The sequence below is a fragment of the Vicugna pacos genome, chromosome 4 (genome assembly GCF_048564905.1).
Source record: "Vicugna pacos chromosome 4, VicPac4, whole genome shotgun sequence".
Classification (NCBI taxonomy): Eukaryota; Metazoa; Chordata; class Mammalia; order Artiodactyla; family Camelidae; genus Vicugna; species Vicugna pacos.
The window spans coordinates 36,343,205-36,360,650 of record NC_132990.1 but is presented as its reverse complement, the minus strand read 5'-3'; the positions used below and the strand labels follow the sequence as shown (position 1 = coordinate 36,360,650).

General features: G+C 42.0%; 1 protein-coding gene and 1 long non-coding RNA gene across 2 annotated transcripts in view; one reads left to right on the top strand and one right to left on the bottom strand.

Annotated features, from left to right (window-relative positions):
• Window positions 1-17,446, bottom strand: part of PGM5 (phosphoglucomutase 5) — a 159,900-nt gene that overhangs the window by 10,322 nt on the left and 132,132 nt on the right. The gene's annotated exons all lie outside the window — the stretch shown is intronic.
• Window positions 7,943-11,402, top strand: LOC140695845 (uncharacterized). Its single transcript, XR_012071675.1, has 2 exons — window positions 7,943-8,004; window positions 11,232-11,402. It is a non-coding gene; the product is annotated as an uncharacterized lncRNA (long non-coding RNA).

Here is a 17,446-nt window from a genome sequence, read left to right as displayed (position 1 = left end):
TGTATCACTTCATTCCCTAGTATATAATTAATTTTTACACGTTTCTTGTGGTATGAAGAGAATTTGTATGTTGATGTTGTTTGGTGTAGTACCTACATATGTCCATTAAACAAGGTATGTTAACTATGTTGTTCAAATATTCTATAGCCTTACTAATTTTTCTATTTCTTTGTTCTAGTAATTGCTGAGAGGGGTGTTAAAATATTCCAGAGCTATTGTAGATTTCTCTTTTCTTCTTATATTTTTGTCAATTTCTTACTTTACAAATTTAAAATTGATAGGTCTTCCTGGGGGAAGGAAATCTTCGATCATTTTGAAGTATCCCTCTTTATAGTTAGCAATACTTTTGAGCTTTATCTGAAACTAATAGAGCCAGACTTTTTATTATTTTATACATTGTTTTCCATGTTTTTAAACTTTCAAATTTTCTGTATTTTAAGATGTATCTCTTATAATGAGCTTGTACTTGTCTTTTTCAAAAAAAATCCAGACTTTGTCTTTTCCCTGGAGCATTTAGTTCATCCACATTTAAAGTAATACAAATTACTTATATTTAAATCTACCATCTTACATGTTTTTTATTTGACAAATCTGTTTTTTCTTTCTTCTGTTGGATTGATTTTTTTTTATGTTATTCTCTTTTCCTCTCTTAGATTGAAAGTTACATGCTTTTCCTCTTTTTTTCTGTGATAGTTACCTAGAAATTACAACATGAATCCTTGATCCATCAGAGTCTCATAATGATCTACACCTTTACTTTCCTCCAAGAGATGCAACAGTCTTAATATATCTTACCTATGATTACTTTCACAGTGCTCAGAGCTATTGTGGTTGTATATTTTAGTTCTTTATAATATTAGTATGATAAATACTTGCAGCACCACAAGACATTACTATTAATGTTTTATACAGCCAGTGTTCGTATAAATCAACACTTTCAACGTTTCTTTGCATTTTATTTCTTGATGCATCTCTGAGGTTGCATGTGGGCTAATTTTCCTTCTAACTGAAAAACATCTTTGAGACTTTCTTTTCGTGTGGGTCTGCTGGTAGCCCATTCTCTCACTTCTTGTTTGTCTAAAAATGTCTTTATTTTGCTTTCATTTCAAAAAGATAGTTTCTAGACTGTCAGTTATTTTATTTCCACCTTCAGATTTTCAGTGTTGCTGTTGAGAAATTGTCAATCAAGCAGCTTTATCTTTGATTTTTAGATTTAGATTTTTTTTTGCCTTTGTCTTTGATTTTCTGCAGTGTTAGTCTAGACAAAAATTTATTTTTATTTATCTAGAACCAGTGGGCTGATTTCCTTCACTGGTTCTGGGAAATCCTCAGCTATCATCTTTTCAAGTTTTACCTACCCCTCAGTCTCTCTCTCCTCTCCTTTTGAGACTCGAATTAATTCTGTTAGACCTCAGTGTGTCCTACATGTGTCTTACCCTCTATTCTAAATTTTCTATTGATTCTGGCGCACATTGATTTATCTCTTCAGGTGCTTTGTAATTTTTTATTGTTTGCTGGCCATTTTGTATGAAAAAATTACTTATAGAAATACCTTGAGACCTAGGATATTGTTTGCATCTTTCACCTCCTTCTGTGAGACTCCTGAGGGTGCTTTGTAGTTCAGAACCATGGATTTATAACCCCTGGGTTACAGTCTGTACTCTGCCTTTGGAATGATTCCCTGCAAGTTTACAATTCCCAACATGGGTTACCATACCAAGATCTCTGCCTTTGGTGAATTCTTAGCTCGAGCTATTTTTCCTTCAGCCACATGAATCTGCCACCCAAGTCTGCCCCTTGGCTGCCTCCTTTGGTTAGTCCTTTGGGCAGCAGGGGCAGCTGGAAATAGACCAGGCTCTCCACTGGACCTGACACCTGTCACCTACACCTTATGGAATTCATCAAAAGCAGGTGTTCCTAGCACTTCTCCTGGCTAGGCAGATGCCCCAGGACACAAAGAGCTCTGGCTCATTTTCTTACACTCCAGCCACTTTCCTATTTGTGTTGCTATCTTATTAGGTCATTGGTCATTGATGCCTCTCAAAAGACGCCTTTATAGATTTCTTTCAGTTTTTTTCTTTTCAGAGGAGGGTTAGTCTGAATCACTTAGCCCACCCACAGCAGAAGCTCTTCACACAGGGGTTGGTTTTTTTTTGGTAATTATTTTCCTGCCAATATTTAAAAATCAAATTTCACATGAAAAATCCAGATTTCTGAAAATTCAGAAGATGTGGCAACCTTGGGCTCATATATTAATAATAATTAATAACTGGAGAGAGCTGAGTGTCACCAGAATTCCCACCGTCTTAAACTAGCCCCAGTCCCGGATCTGCTGCCTGTCCTGGTGTGCATCTGAACTTGCTACCTTTGAACAAGCAATGATGGAGCAGAAGCCATGAAATGATTTCAATATTAATGAGCATACATCTTACCTAAAGAATTATATATCCAGGAATCTAGGACATACTAATTAAAATGTTTTCCTTTTTCTGAAATAGAGATTCTCACCATGAGGAGCTTTAAGACTGTGAGGGAGGGCTGGCAGATTTGCATGAAGAGCCCAGAACACTTTTGGGGAATGAAGGGGCTGAGATCCTCCCTAACCCCTATTCCGTGAGATTCAGACTCAGCATGGATTGAACCGACCATGACTAAGACACAGGACTGTAATCCACGAACTCTCCTCTCAGCCCAGCCCTCCCCGGGGCATATCAGAACCTGGCAGAGCAGCCACGTAAGGGAAGTCCAGAGAGAGATGCTGAGACCCCAGGTCCACTCTGGCAGGGAGAACTCCTGGCTGAGTGGAGCCCTGAGAATATGGGCTCTTTTCCTCTCCCACCTTGAGTAACTGCCAAGGCCCAGGGGCATCTTCAGTGGCCTAGCCCCGCCATCGCCTTTCAGGCCCACCCCCGGGGAGACCACGCTGGGGTGGTAATACTGCTTCTCCAGGGGAAAAGTTAACAGCCTCTCTGCATGTCCTACAGCTGCCACCCCCAGCGCACCTGGTGTAACTGGCTACAGTAACACTGTGGCATTCTCCAGCCTATAGAAGGTACAGCCTTCTAAGAGAGGACCAGCCCTTTGGAAAGGATTTGAGACCAGACTACTCTGGAATTGTGGGGCTCACAGACTGCATCTGAGAATACTCTCAGAGGATGGGCTGGGTGCATCAACGATCCGCCAGACTAAAGATGGGCACCCTGACTACTCTCATTTATTTTTTCATAGGTGAGTGCACATCCCTGTATTTATTGATAGCAGATAGCATGGCACCCTCGTTAAGACCATGGGCTCTAGGGTCTGGGTTCAAATACCAGCTGTATTACTTAGAAACAGTAGGTTATTCAACTTCTTGGGGCCAAGGTCTCCCATTTGTACATCATGAATAGTTGAATATGCATCCCACTGGATGGTGGTGAGAATCAGACAGAACACACACAAACATGGAGCAGTCTCCCTAGCCCAATACAGGTGGGCACGTGATATATGCTAATGAATATTATTATTGTTCTTGTTATTCTTGAAGCAGGAAGCCTAGCTTGCCGGAACAGGAGGGTGGAAATGAGTGGACTAGCATTCTAGCCCCGGCACGCTGACCTTTAGCAGTTAGACAACAACCCCTCTGTATCCTGCTCCCTTGTCCATAAAATGTGAATACTGAAGTTCCTATGATCTTATCTGATGGAAGAGCAGATAAAAAAAAATTAAGAATATCACAAGTATTCTCAGCAATTTGAATGAAAGACACCCAAAGCCACTCCAGTCAGAAGGAGGATCTCTCTCTCTAGCAGTGTGATGCTCTGGGCCCCAGGAAATCCCATCTTTCTTTCTGTTTGTGTGCATGGGGGGCCCCCTCTATCCAGCCAGAGTGAACACAGTCAAGACTGCAGCTGGACAAGACAAAGCTGAAAAGAGAAGGAACAGAGGTCGCTGCACTCAGAACACATTCCTCCAGGGGTGTACCCCTCTTCTAAAGCAATGTGTTTGCAAGGACTGCCACACGGAGCACGAGGAGCAGAATTAGCATGGGAAGGAAGAGAACTGCTGTGAAGCTGCCTGGACCTTAGCGCAGGGCAGTGCCACAGGCTCGTGAGCACCAGGCTCTGGAATGACGGAAGTCAGCCCTCTGCTCAAAGCCTCTCCCGTGACATAAGGACTGTGAGTGGAATTTGTGGACAGTGAACATACATTTTATGGGTGCAGTGACTGAAGGTTTCCTCCACTTTTGACAAAGGAAGATGTTCCTCTGTGGACTTTGCCCTTGAGATGCAGTTACCATATCACCCTTAAGTACTTTAAGTATGTTATTGATCTTTATCTAGTAACCAAATCATGCTAGACCCACAATTTTAGCAAGCCTTCCTATCTTGGTAAAATTATATCAGAACTTTCTTTGTCCCCAGGTTATTTTGAATCTCTTAGTTCCACTAGTGCAATTGTGCGAAGAAAACACAGTCTAACACTGCAGAGTTGGTACTGAGGCAGGGTTTCTATGGAGATGCAAAGGGAAATTGATTTTCTTGTTTCTTTTTTTTGTAAAGTTTTCTGAGAAGAGGAAACAGGTCTTCAAAGGTCTTGGGACATTTGCCTGGGTTATTTTCTGCATTTCGAGGGGTAATTTTCCAGAATGAGGAGGGAAAAGCAGAGGCTAGATCCACACCCCCAAGCCCCTAGTCTACAAATGCTTCCAAGGGGTTTGGCTTTAAAGGGATTTATCTGATCTGGAAGGAAAGCAGAGGTGGAAATAAGGATCCTGAAGATCATCACAGCAGGAATGCTCAGACTTGAAAGGACACAGATCCCCTGGGGAGCTTGTTAAACTGCAAAATCTGATTCAGCAGGTCTCTGGTGGGGCCTGAGATTATGCATCTAAGAAGCAACCAGGTGATGCTGATGCTGCTGGTCCAGCAGCTACCCCTTGGGCAGCGAGTTGCAAATACTGATAGAAATAGTGTAAATTATTTTGCTTTTCAACTGTTCAGCGAATCTTATCCATTACACAGATGGTGAATTCATCATGACTGCAAATTCTGAAATACCCTATGTTAATATAAGTCAGGGTGAGTAGCGGGATTCACCACATAGAAATGCCCATGTGGTCAAAGACAGTATCAGATGTACAGCTGAAAAATCTTAATCAATCATCAAAGTATCTTAGCTTTTGTTGAACACCATGCTGCCCATTCCTGAGATTGTAACTAAAAGGAAACCAAGAACAAGAAGCGACAACAGACCTGACTTCCTAAGGGATGTGGGGCTTCCGTGGGGTCACTGAGAAAGCATCTAAAATGCAATGGTGCCTTGTTACCAACTCCTGGAAGCCCCATTCACAGCAGAACACAATGCCTAGGCACTCCTGGCTTTGTTCAAGTGCTGACACGGCCCACACCTGCTGCCCATATCTAAGCATTCTCCAGGGCTCTCTCCCATACCTTTCTTTTTTCATCCCATTCATCCCCGAGTCCTTCCTGAATAGTTTTCCTTTGTCTTCCAGCATAGTTGCAATGCTGCTCATCTGAAATTCATTTGTAAGCAATCACTTTAAATAGAAAAAGAAGGATTCTTTTCTATAAGAAACCGAACCCCTGAAAAAGGAATTCAATTTCATGAAACAAACATGCTTGAAGACATCTTCCTTTCCTGTTTTGCTGCAATCAAAAGCCAGGGAGTTCAATCTCAGAAGGAGAATTTTGGAGATTTCCAGATATTTGATACTTCTTTCCCAAAACCTTAAAAATTCTCTCTATATAAACACATGTGGATACAAATGTAGTTTTACCTTTTACCAAATGTATCATTTACCTGAAGTCATTTGGGTGTATGTGTTCCTGAATGTAATCAGAAATTGTGTGTCATGTTTGAAAAGACCAGGGTCAGCAAACTACAGCTCTTGAGCCAAATCTGGCCCACTGCCTGGTTTTTGTATAGCCTGTGAACTAAGACTGATTTTTATATTTTTAAATGGTTGGGAAAAAATCAGAAGGGTATTTTGTGACATGTGAAAATTGTATGAAATTCAAATTTCAATGTCCATAAATAAATTCACTAGTTCGTTTATGTACTGTCTATGGCTGCTTTTATGCTACAATGGCAGTTGAGAAGCTGCAACACGGACCGTATAACTAGTGTTATGGGCTGAACTGTGTCCCCCTCCAAATTCATATGCTTAAGTCCTAACCCCCAGGACCTCAGAATGTGACCTTTGGAGATAAGGTCTTTCCAGAGATAATCAAGTTAAAATGGGGTCATTTGGGTGGACCCTACTCCAGTGTGGCTGGTTTACTTATAAGAGGGGGAAATTTGGACACAGGCACACATAGAAAGAAGATGATGTAAAGAGATACAGGGAGAAGACGGCTATCTACAAATGAGGGGGAGAGGCCTGGAACAGAGCCTTCCCTCACAACCCTTAGAAGGAACCAACCCTGCCAACACCTGGATCTTGAACTTCAAGTCTCCAGAACTGTGAGACAACACTTTCTGTTGTTGAAGCCATCCAGTCTGTGGTATTGTTCTGTCAGCCCTAGCAAACTCATACAGCTAGTAAGACAAAGTATCTACTATCTGGCCCTTTACAGAGAAAGCTTGCTAACTCCATGGGACTAAATTTTTGCATTGAATACTTTGAAGCCAGTAAGCACACGCTTCACCATCAGCAACAGAGACTCCAGAAATCCTCTTCAGTAAGCCTACCCTTTATTTAACACACACCCTAATCTGTTAATCCTTCCTTTCTGGAAAATGGGTTGGGAAAAAACAACCCATTGCCCATTATCTTGGGTAAAATAAGACTATTGAACAACCCCAACTGAGCACCTCTTGCTTCAAGCCAGAAGGGCAGCAACTTTGTTCAACCAGCTCCATGGACATGAGGATTCTAAATGATGGGAAGAGGGAGAAAAGAAAAGGAGAATGGAAACACAAGAAGAGAATCTTACTCAGTTTTGAACCTTTCAGTACAGTATTGTGTCTCTAAAACACCTTGTCACAAGGCCCTGGCATCCTCTTATTAGTCCAAGATCTTTAGAAGCTGCCAGTTCTCTTGGGATATCTCCCACAGATCCAGTTGGCTCTCAGAGAATTTAATGGGAGAAGATAAGATAAGTTAATTCCATTATAAAACAAATCGCTAATTTGCCTGAGACTGGTCCTCATGTGATCAAAAAACTCGTTTACATTGCTATTAATAAAAATAATGGCAAAAATAATAATATTAATGATAACGAACTTTTACTGAGCATTTTTTATGTGCCAGTCATTGTTTAAAACACTTTATATGAATTATCTCATTTAATCATCATAATAATCCTATGAAACAAAAAGTATTTTTACCCCCATGTGACTGATAAAATAACTGAAGTGCGCAGAGATTGAGTTGCCCAAGGTTACAGGACTGGAGAATGGCAGAACCAGGGCTCAAGACCAAGGATGTAAGATTCCAAAGCCTGACCTTTGAATGGTGGGCCATTTGGCCTTGGTGGCTGGAAAAACAAAATCACGGTGTGCTCACAATTTTATTAACCTGAAAAAGGTATTCTGTTTTCTTTTCTTCTTCATATCAAGCATGTCTTTTATTCTGATGCTTTGACATCCTGGGATCTTGCTGACACTGAAAGGGACTGCCCCTTCCAGCGTTAGCTAATTTCTAGAGAAAGCAAACCACTCCCATGGGAGCACACCTTTCATATGCAGATCAATTCAGAGCCCAAACCCCAACCACCTCCCTTACTGGGCTCCCACACTCGGACCACTATCCACTAACCCTAATCACTCCAGGGCCAGGTACCAGACAACCAGGAACAGTCCCCATGCCCCAGAGCCTGCTGAAATTTATCAAACTAGCCAATCCTAAGCTTACTTACCCTGCCTTCTTTGTTCTTTGCCATGGAAACCACAATGAAAGCTCTTGCCTACATTTCCCCGTATTCCTTCTGCCTCATAACCAGCCCCAGTGCTTCCGCCTGTGGCCCTGTGTGGAGTGATGTGGCCCTTCTTTTGGGAATGGTGAGTAGTAAGCTATCTTTTCAGTGAGAATTGTCTGCTCATCTGTTGACCTCACCATACCCAAATAGTAATAAAACTTACATTTAAAACCCTCAGAGCCTCCTCTACCTCCCCCCACCCCCCATCACTAAGTTTGGAATACACAGGCCCCAACCTACCAAACAGTGCCTCACAGATGACTTCTAACAACAAAAGTGCTCAGAAATGAAACAAAAAAAAACTAAATCCAAGTCCAAACCAAAAAACAAAAACACACCAGAAAATTGTAAAACAAGAATTTCATAAACCTTTCATAGCATTCTGGTATTGAAATGCTGCTCTCCAGAAGTTTGTCACACCTTCCAACTTTCCTGGGAAGCAAAAACAAAGGGCAAGGAACTCCCTCACCTGCATCCTGAACAGAGTTTCTCTTCCTGGAATTAGGGTATCAAACTTACAATCATCTAAGAGCAAACAGGAGAGCTAAAACAGCCACACTCCTCACCCCAACTGCTGGATCCTGTGTTCACCATGGGAAAAAAGCAAGACTGTGGTGGGAAACTCAGCCAATGTCAGCTCCTCCTGGGTTGGCTGGAGTGCACAGTCTGGTCCTGAGCCTTCTGAAGGTCACAGGCAAACTCCAGGTTCACCATCAGTGTTTATTTGCCAACATACACCCTTATTATGAGCAAAGGATTTACTATCCACCCCAGAAGGGCACTGATTCAAAGAAAGCCTGAATCGCCGCCAGCCAGTGAGCCTTTGGTAGGTTTTTTGCTGAAAAGCATGAAAACCCGGTTGTGCTGTACATCTGGGCCGGAACAAAGAGGATGCTGGGAAAGCCCGATTGTGCTGGCCACAGCTTGTCAAACCCATTCATCTGGTGAGAGGAGTTATGGCCAGTGACCCTCTGGACTTGTGTGGCCAAAGCAAATTTATTCATGCTCCCTTTTCAGGCTGAGTAAACAGAACCAGCAAGGCTGATTTGTGTACATAAATGGCACCACCAGGTTAACCAATAGCTGGATAAGCATGAGCTTTGGCCACAGCAAAGCAGAAGCCCCAAAATAAATAGCATTGTAAGGAAAGAAAAATCAAAGTTTTGTTAGGTTTCCTTACATTTATTTTTAAAGATAATTTTGTATTTATTTTGAATTACACATGGGGATGTGGGGAGGGAAAATATCATTTTTTTAAGTGCTTTGATCTTTAATTCAAAATGGACCCAAAGCCAGGATCAAGGCACAACTTTTAGCTCTTCTGCTTCTTAAGACCACTAGGTTCTTGGGGTAAACTGGCAAACCAAGACAGTCTTACAAGATGTGGAATAAGGGTCTTTTTGAGGTATAAACTGCAAACAAGGGTGCTCTCTGAGATAGGCTCTGTCTGTGGGATTGACACGAGAGGTTCACAGTGGCAGTCAGCTATCAGGGCACACACTTTCCCACAAGTCCTAGAACATCCACAGCGTGGCTGGACACAGTGGCTCTGCCCCCAGCCAGCACACACTCAATACCTTGAAGGGAGTTTTGATCCCAGCAGAGGCCGAGGGGAAGGCCCATTGTCACCAAAACCCTAAACAGCCCTAGACTGTGAGAGTCACTAGCCCCTTCAAAACTCCTGCCAAATCCCCAGCCCAGGGGAGTTCATCACACACCATCAGATGACCACACCAGGAAATGTTCTCAGTTCCAGGGAAAACAATCCATCGAAACAGCAGAGCCTGAGTCCAGATTTCAGTGTCTAAGTGAGCAAAAGAAGAACTGTTTGCCCTGTCTTTATTTTTTAAGGAGGCAATTCAACTAAATGAGTAGAAATAAAGAAAACTCATACATATTTGCTTCTTAAGTTCGGCTCCAAGAGACTCATTTGTGAAAACACAGCTGCTCTAAATTCCTCTCTAGACCACTAGAGGGAAATCTAACCCACCTGACCAGGACTTATTTCTTTTCTTCTTCTTTTTTAAAAATAATAATCACAGAACTAAATTTTTAAGACTCAAGAATACGTTGAAACGTTATCTTTCTCTGTCCTTGCCACCAGTGCCCATATTTTAAAGTGATTTGAATCCATGTGGTCATGGAGACTTCTAGAAAAGCCCAAACCAGCCATCCTAATTGAGCAGCAGCCCTCACAGTTGGGAAATTGTTCTAACAGTCATCCTGAATCCCTTCCAGTTCAGCTTGAATTTATTTCCTCAAATTACATATTCATCAGTTATGGAGAACAGCTGGTCATCTTTCTCTGCATCATATTATTCTTTAAATTCCTGAAGACCTCCAGGTCACGCCTCTCTTTCAAGCAAAATGAGCCAGCTCTTTAACTTGGCCATGGAGTTTGCATCCCAACCCTTAAACCACGTGTTTCTTCTCTAAACTCACCCTACATCACTCCACCCTCCCCTACATTTCCATGTTACAGCACTACAGACTAAACTCTGAGGAGAAAAATAAAATGAAGTATTTCCTCATGTTTTCCCTTGCATGTATGGCTATTAATACAACCCTGTGCTGGTTTTCTTTTTAAATAATAACATAATGTTTTTGATATATATTTATCTAGTATGATTCCAAAACCATGTGTATGTGTATGTACATATATCATACAAATACATACATACATAAACACACATATGTATACATACATATACATATTTTTTATCTTGTTATGGAAATCCAATGCTTAAGTTAGTATCACTTCTGAATTCCATTTTTTCCACATAACATAAATATTATTTCGATTTCTAACTTTATTCTCCAAGTTTTTAAACACTCACTTCAGATCCCCAATTAGGTATACATAACTGGTATGTATTTAGAACATAATTCTTTCAAAAACCTATTCATGGCTAGTTCAAATTAAGGGAGAGAAACTGACTGTTTTCTAAGCATTCACATTTATCAACATTTGTAAGTGTAGTATAATAAAAAATATACTTGGTCTTGGTCCCCTGCACAGAACTTCCAAAATCCCTTGAATTTCCTGAATGATGAGAGTCAATCAAAATAAGCCCTTTCAACTATCCTGAGTTGATGCCAAGGAGGTGACCCTTGGTGGGCCCCTAGACAGCTCCAGGACGTGGGCTGTAGCCCAAGGAACCAACCAGGCGATGAGAGGATTGGAAGTCGGTGCCCAAAGCCCACTTCACAGGCAGTGGGAGAGGCTGGAGTTTGAGTCCAGTCACCAATGTCCAGTGATTTAATCAAGCTGCCTATGTAATGAAACTTCTAAATACTTCTAAACAACAGGATTCAAAGAGCTTCTGAGTCTGTGAAGACCTCAGGATGCTTCGAGAGCACCGTGCCGGGAGACGGCAGGGAACTCGGACCACCCTTCCCCTCACACCTTGCCCTATGTGTCTCCTCCATTTGGATGTTCTGAGTTGTATCCTTTATAATAAACCACTAAGAGTAAGTAAAGTGCTTTTCTGGGTTCTTTGAGTCATTCTAGCAAATTATCAAGCCTAAGGGGAATGGTGGAGACCCCTGAATTTGTACTCAAATGGGCAGAAATGTGGGGAGCCTAGTGTCCGAAGTGGTGGCAGTCTTTTGGGACTGAATCCATTACCTGTGGGTCTGGGCTAATTCAGGGTAGTTAGTGTCAGAACTGAACTGAATTGTTGGACACCCAGTTGGTGTCTAAGAATCAGAGAATTGGTGTGAGAAAAAAGTCTGACGATGGATAACACTGAACTGAGGCTCCAGGTGCAGCCTTGACTTCAAGTACAGTTTAGAAGAAATTCTCTCTCCTCCAGACCTCAAGTGTTACCATGGACAATATGGGTTTTGTAAAGACCTAGTCTGAGTCTCCAATCCAGAAATTACCTGATCCTTGAGCCTGAATGTTCCCTGACTCACTTTACTCACCTGCAAAAGCAGGATGATTACTCTGGGGACCCTTGGAACAATTTGTAAAATAAAGGATATATTGAAAATATGTAGAATGATGCCTGGCACACTGTAGGGATGTTAAAAATGACAACTGGCTTATTCAAACCCTCAATCATGAAAGAAAACCCGATGGTGGCACCAAGGTTCATACTAAATAGTTCCTTGTGTGATATAATCAGTCTGAAATATTCCAAAGTAATCAACACTGAATATAGATCTTCCTCAGCTCAAGATGGGTAACCTCCTAATAACCTCATCTTAAGCTGAAAATATCGTAAGTCAAAAATGCATTTAATACAGCTAGTACTGAACATCATAGCTTAGCCTAGCCTGCCTTAAACGTGCTCTGAACACCTAACATTAGCCTACACAGGCAAATTCATCTAACACAAAGCCTATTTTATAATAAAAGTGTTCAATAGCTCATGTAACTGGATACTGTACTGAAAGGGAAAAACAGAATAGTTGTATGGGTATGGAGTGGTTGTAAGTGTATCGGTTGTTTACCTTTGTGATTGTGTGGCGGTGGCTCACTGTCACTGCCAGCATCCCGGAGAGTATGTGGTACCACATGCCACTAGCCAGGGAAAAGATCAGAATTTACTTGTGAATTTCCCCCAGGGGGGAAAGTGGGTGGGAAGGGATAAACTGGGAGTTCGAGATTTGCAGATACTAACTACTATATATGAAATAGGTAAACAACAAGTATAGCACAGGGAACTACATTTAATATTTTGTATTAACCTGTAATGAAAAAGAATATGAAAAGGAATGTACGCATGTATGTGTATGACTGAAACATTGTGCTATACACCAGAAATTGATGCAACGTTGTAAACTGACTATACTTCAATAAAAAAAATCAAAATCTGAAGTATGGTTTCTACTGAATGCTACCGCTTTTGCAATATCAAAAAATAGAAAAACCGTAAGTTGAACCATCATAAGTCGTGAACTGTCCATATTTCATTCAGTTGGCAAAACTGTATTGGACATTTGCTGTCTGCCAGGTGGTATTCTGTGCATTAGGGAGAGAATGAAAAAAAAATTAAGCCTTCGCCTCATGGTGCTTTTATTCTACTAGGTGGAGACAGACAGTAAAACAAATAAACAAGTAAATATATATGTGAGATGAGACTATGTGCTGCTAAGAAAAGTAAATCAGGGCAAGGGAGCTAAGCAGTACTCAGGTGTGAGGCCTATTTTATGTATGGTGGCCAGGGGAGCCCTCACTGAGAAGTGAGAGGCCAAGCCATCCAGATATTGGAGAGAAAAGCATTCCAGGAAGAGGCAACAGCCACTGTAAGTGTTACTGTGTTCTGGGCATGTTCACAGAACAATGGCTGGAGTGGAGAGGGAAATGGATGAGCAGTGGGAGATGAGCTCAGAGGGAGAAGGGGGCCACTTCCAGTAGAATCTAAGGCCACAGGAAGGGCTTTGGCTCCTCTCTGAGTGAGATGGGGAGCCACTGGAGGATTTCAGAGGAGTGATCTAACACATTTCTTGAAAAAATTCTTTTGGTTGCTGTGCTGAGACTAGGGTGTGGGCAGGAAGTGGAAGGGAAGAGACCTGATGGGGAATATGGCAATAATCTAGAGAGAATGGCAGCTTGACCCTGGGTAGAAATGGTAGAGGTGGTCAGATGGGATCGGACTCTGGCTGTGTTTTGAAGGTCGTGTTGATAGGATGTGTTATTGGATGTGGGGTAGGAGAGAAAGAAAAAAAGAGTCAAGGATAAATCCTAGGTTTCTGGCTGAACCTACTGGAAGGATGGAACTGCCACGTACTGAAAGAAGTAGAATTTTGGGGGGTGGGGGAGAAAGGTGCTGGCTCGAGCTCAGTTTTGCACATGGCAGGTTGGAGATGCCTAGAAGACATTCAAGTGGAGCCCAGCGGGACCTGGGAAGTCTAGAGGGCAGCGGCCCACACAGGCACGGGCACTGAAAGCAGGTACTGCCTCTTCTACTGTTTTAGATTTCAAGACCAATCAACTACACTTTAACTTAAAAAATAAAGTGATTCTGAAAGTTAAAAAAAAAATTTTAATAAAAGTTAAATTTCCTCCCTAAAAGTTTTTTTCAATGTCCTGTTTTTAGGGCTTCCCAGTTCATCTAAGTCTTTGCTGTTCAAAGTGTGGCTCCTGGACCAGCAGCACAATATGCCCAGGGACTTGTTACAAATACAGATCTGACTCAGATCTGAGTCAGAGTCTGCAGTTTAAAAAGATCCTCAGGTGATTCATACACACATGAAAATCTGAGATGCATTCAGCTAATCAGAAGTCTCCTGGGTGATTTTTAAAACTACAGGCCCACCCCAGGATAATTATAGTCAATCTCTGGGAGTGGGCCCAGGCACTGTGTCCTCACCAAGGGCCCCAAGTGGTTCCGATGTGCAGTCTGGACGAGAACCACTGATTTAACTCTTCCCTTACTGGCCTGCTCTCTCTGTTTACACTACTAGGTTTATATTGCTGATGCTCTTAGAAACTCCTCTCCAAAGAGATGGGCAGATCAAAGACAGCATGAAGGTGTGTAGCTGGAGCAACCATCTGGGACAGACTCAATTATTGTTAGTGCCCCCTTCCACTCTCAGAAGTATCATGGTTTAGATGATAAATTATATGTCCTAGCAACATAACACAAAATGGCTCTGTGCTTTATATTTCTGGATTATAAAGTCATAATAAGAACAGGTAGAGCAAAACATTACATGGCCTTCCTTTTGACAGATGAATCCAAGGCAGAGAGACTTCAGGTACTTAGATATTAGTGTTTAAAGTATTGTATGTATAGCTTATCAGAAATACATACTTAAATTCCCTTGATTTCCAAGGAGGGCTGGAGAAAACCTGGCTCCTTCCAGGGCTTAGGTGGGGTGGGGTACTGTTCTAGTCTGCAGCTAAAGTACCAAAGCCAACTGCTGATTAGCAGAGAGCTGATTATCAGTCTGTGATTCTCCTGGCCCTTAGCAAAACTTCTCCTTCCTTTTCCTTTGGGCTCTTTTGTTATTCATTAGCTACTCCACCCTCAAGTTCAAAGGGGCAAGGAAAGAAGGGGAATAAAAAGTTAACCTAGCAGCCCCACTAATAAACTCTATGGGAAGGAAAAAGAAAACAATTGGACTGTTCCTGGTTACCTGTGAGTTGAAATTCTTTTGGCTCATTCCTTTTCCCAAATTATTACCAGCTGGTTTGAGGGCTCATTGAAGGCCTACTGATTGCCAGTAAAATTAAAGTAATCTTGTATTTTGAAAGCTATGTAATCTTCCAGAAATAGGCCTTGGAAGCTTTCCTTCCTGATTTACCAAGGGCACAGGGTGAGGGCGAGGCTAACCACCTCCTCATCTCGTCAGAGCCCTCCCCTTCCCCTTCCTCCCCTCCCCACCAATTCACAGGTACATATGAATAGAACTTTTAAAAAATACTTTTTTGATGTAGATAAGAAACTATTTTACATCTGCTTAAAACAAATAGCATGATCACTGTTAGGCAAAAGGACCCAAGTGGAAAATCTACACGTAGGAGTAGAGCCTCGTGCGTATAGACTGCATCACAAGGCTTCCTAGTTGCCTCACCAGGGTAGTTATGAAGGCTTCCGCAAGGCAGCCACAGTGTTAGTGTTTAAAACAGGTTATGTTCACATGTGTTTAAAATGTCTGGGAAAGAAACTATCTACGGGCAAAGGCAAAGAGCCAGATGCCGACGAGACAGTGGAAGGGAACTCTTAGTAAACAGCAATCAGAAGGGAGTCTTCTTGTTAAATAACTTGAGTGTGGATGGGTATTGAGTTGGGGGTGGGAAAAAAAACAAAAAATACCTGTTGACTTGGAATCAGATTATCAATGGAATCTCTAAAGATTAAAGAGATACTTTACTGGGTTTCTGAGTGCAAGAGATAGTGTAGGGGTCGGGGAGGGTGGGGGTCTGTTCTCTGCTTCCTGGACTGTAAATTGGAATAAGCTAAAAAGGGTGGGAAAGGTCTCTGCAGCTGAGAAAGCGTCACAAGCTGGTGTTGCCCTGCCAGGCCCTGGACCAGTAATAACATTAGCAGCTTGAGGAGCGGGCCTTGTTTTTTTAATCTCTGTTAACTGTGAACCAAAGGCTTTTCCTTCTAGAGCTCTTGGAAGGCAGAAGCAGGTGGTCCTGGAAAGCTGTGCTGGAAGGAGGCCCCCAGTGGTTCAGGCTGCATGCCTAGGTACAGCTCAGCAGTAACTGAGAGCGTGGGCTTGCTCAGAGATGCTGCTTCCTTCTCCTCAGGGGTTTAGATGCCTTTTAAAATCTTACTTTAACTTGTATCTGGACTGAAATGTATTACACAATAAATTTGGCTTTAAGTTGGTGAGTCAATGATGTCTGGTAGTTGAATAAGGAGTTCTATTTTAATCTAAAATTTTTAGCTAGATCATAAACTAAATATTCCGTGGCCCACCTAGCTAGGTCTGGGAAAACCCTCCCTTATGATTTGGAAGGGAGGGAGTATCAGTGATCAGAAGAGCTTTATCAATGAAGGGATTTCCCAACCATTCAAAATGGCAAACTTTCTAGACCAACAGGATGGGAAATCCACACGGTGACTATAACAAGCATTACTTTTGTTTTTACCCACAGATCGAAGTATGTACTTATCACACAACCCTCTAGCAGCAGACTTGTGGTGGTTTTCAGCTTCAAAGGAAGTCTTTTTTAAAAAGTGGCACCACTTGCCTTTTGGGGACCACCTCAGGGAGAGACTCTTATGTACCTAGGATTCTTTTTACACATGTTTGATGGCCTGGGCATCATACTTCTGCAGTCAGTACATAGGTAAATAAAAATAAGCAAATATCACAGCCACTTACCCCATGCAAATAGGGAAAAGAATGCTGAGAAAAAAATAGCCTCAAGTCAGAATGAGTCAGAGCTGGTGAGGCCAGGAATGTCATTCCTCACCCTGTACGTAGCTCTGGACTTTCAGGCCCTTGCTTTAATCTGGCTTCCCAAGATGAGATGTTAGAAGAGTTTCATATGGAAAGAGGGGGTTAGCCTCCAATTCTTGCATAATTTGGTACTATCTTGGGTGAAATGTACTCACTAACAAATTATGTTGGCAGAGTTTGGCACATCCCTGCAGGGAATGCCTGTGATCCTGAGAAGGAAAGGCCAAGGACTCGATGCTGGCCTCATGCTCTGCCCCTTCACACTCTCGGTGACCCTGACCACAGCCCCTGGCCTTGCAGGCCTCTACTTCCCCATCTGGGATAATTTTACTCCAGACAACTGGTGACAGGGTCAGGGGTAAGGATCTATGGTACCATTTTATCAAGTATTTTGAGACTCTTCAAAGAAAGAAACCATTAAAAAAAAAATCAAAACCTAAAAACACTAAACTACTGACAAAGAAAGATAACCCTCCCTGGTACCTTACGCCATCCATGCCACAACTTTGGCAAATTATAACCGAAAATTCTGGGTGATTCTAAACTGAGAAGCAGTGAGTTTTTCTTTTCTTTTATTTCTCCACAATAGAAGCATTGCATGTGGAACCAATGTTTTCATCTCGAGGAATCGTCTCATCAAGACTCTGCCTTAAAAC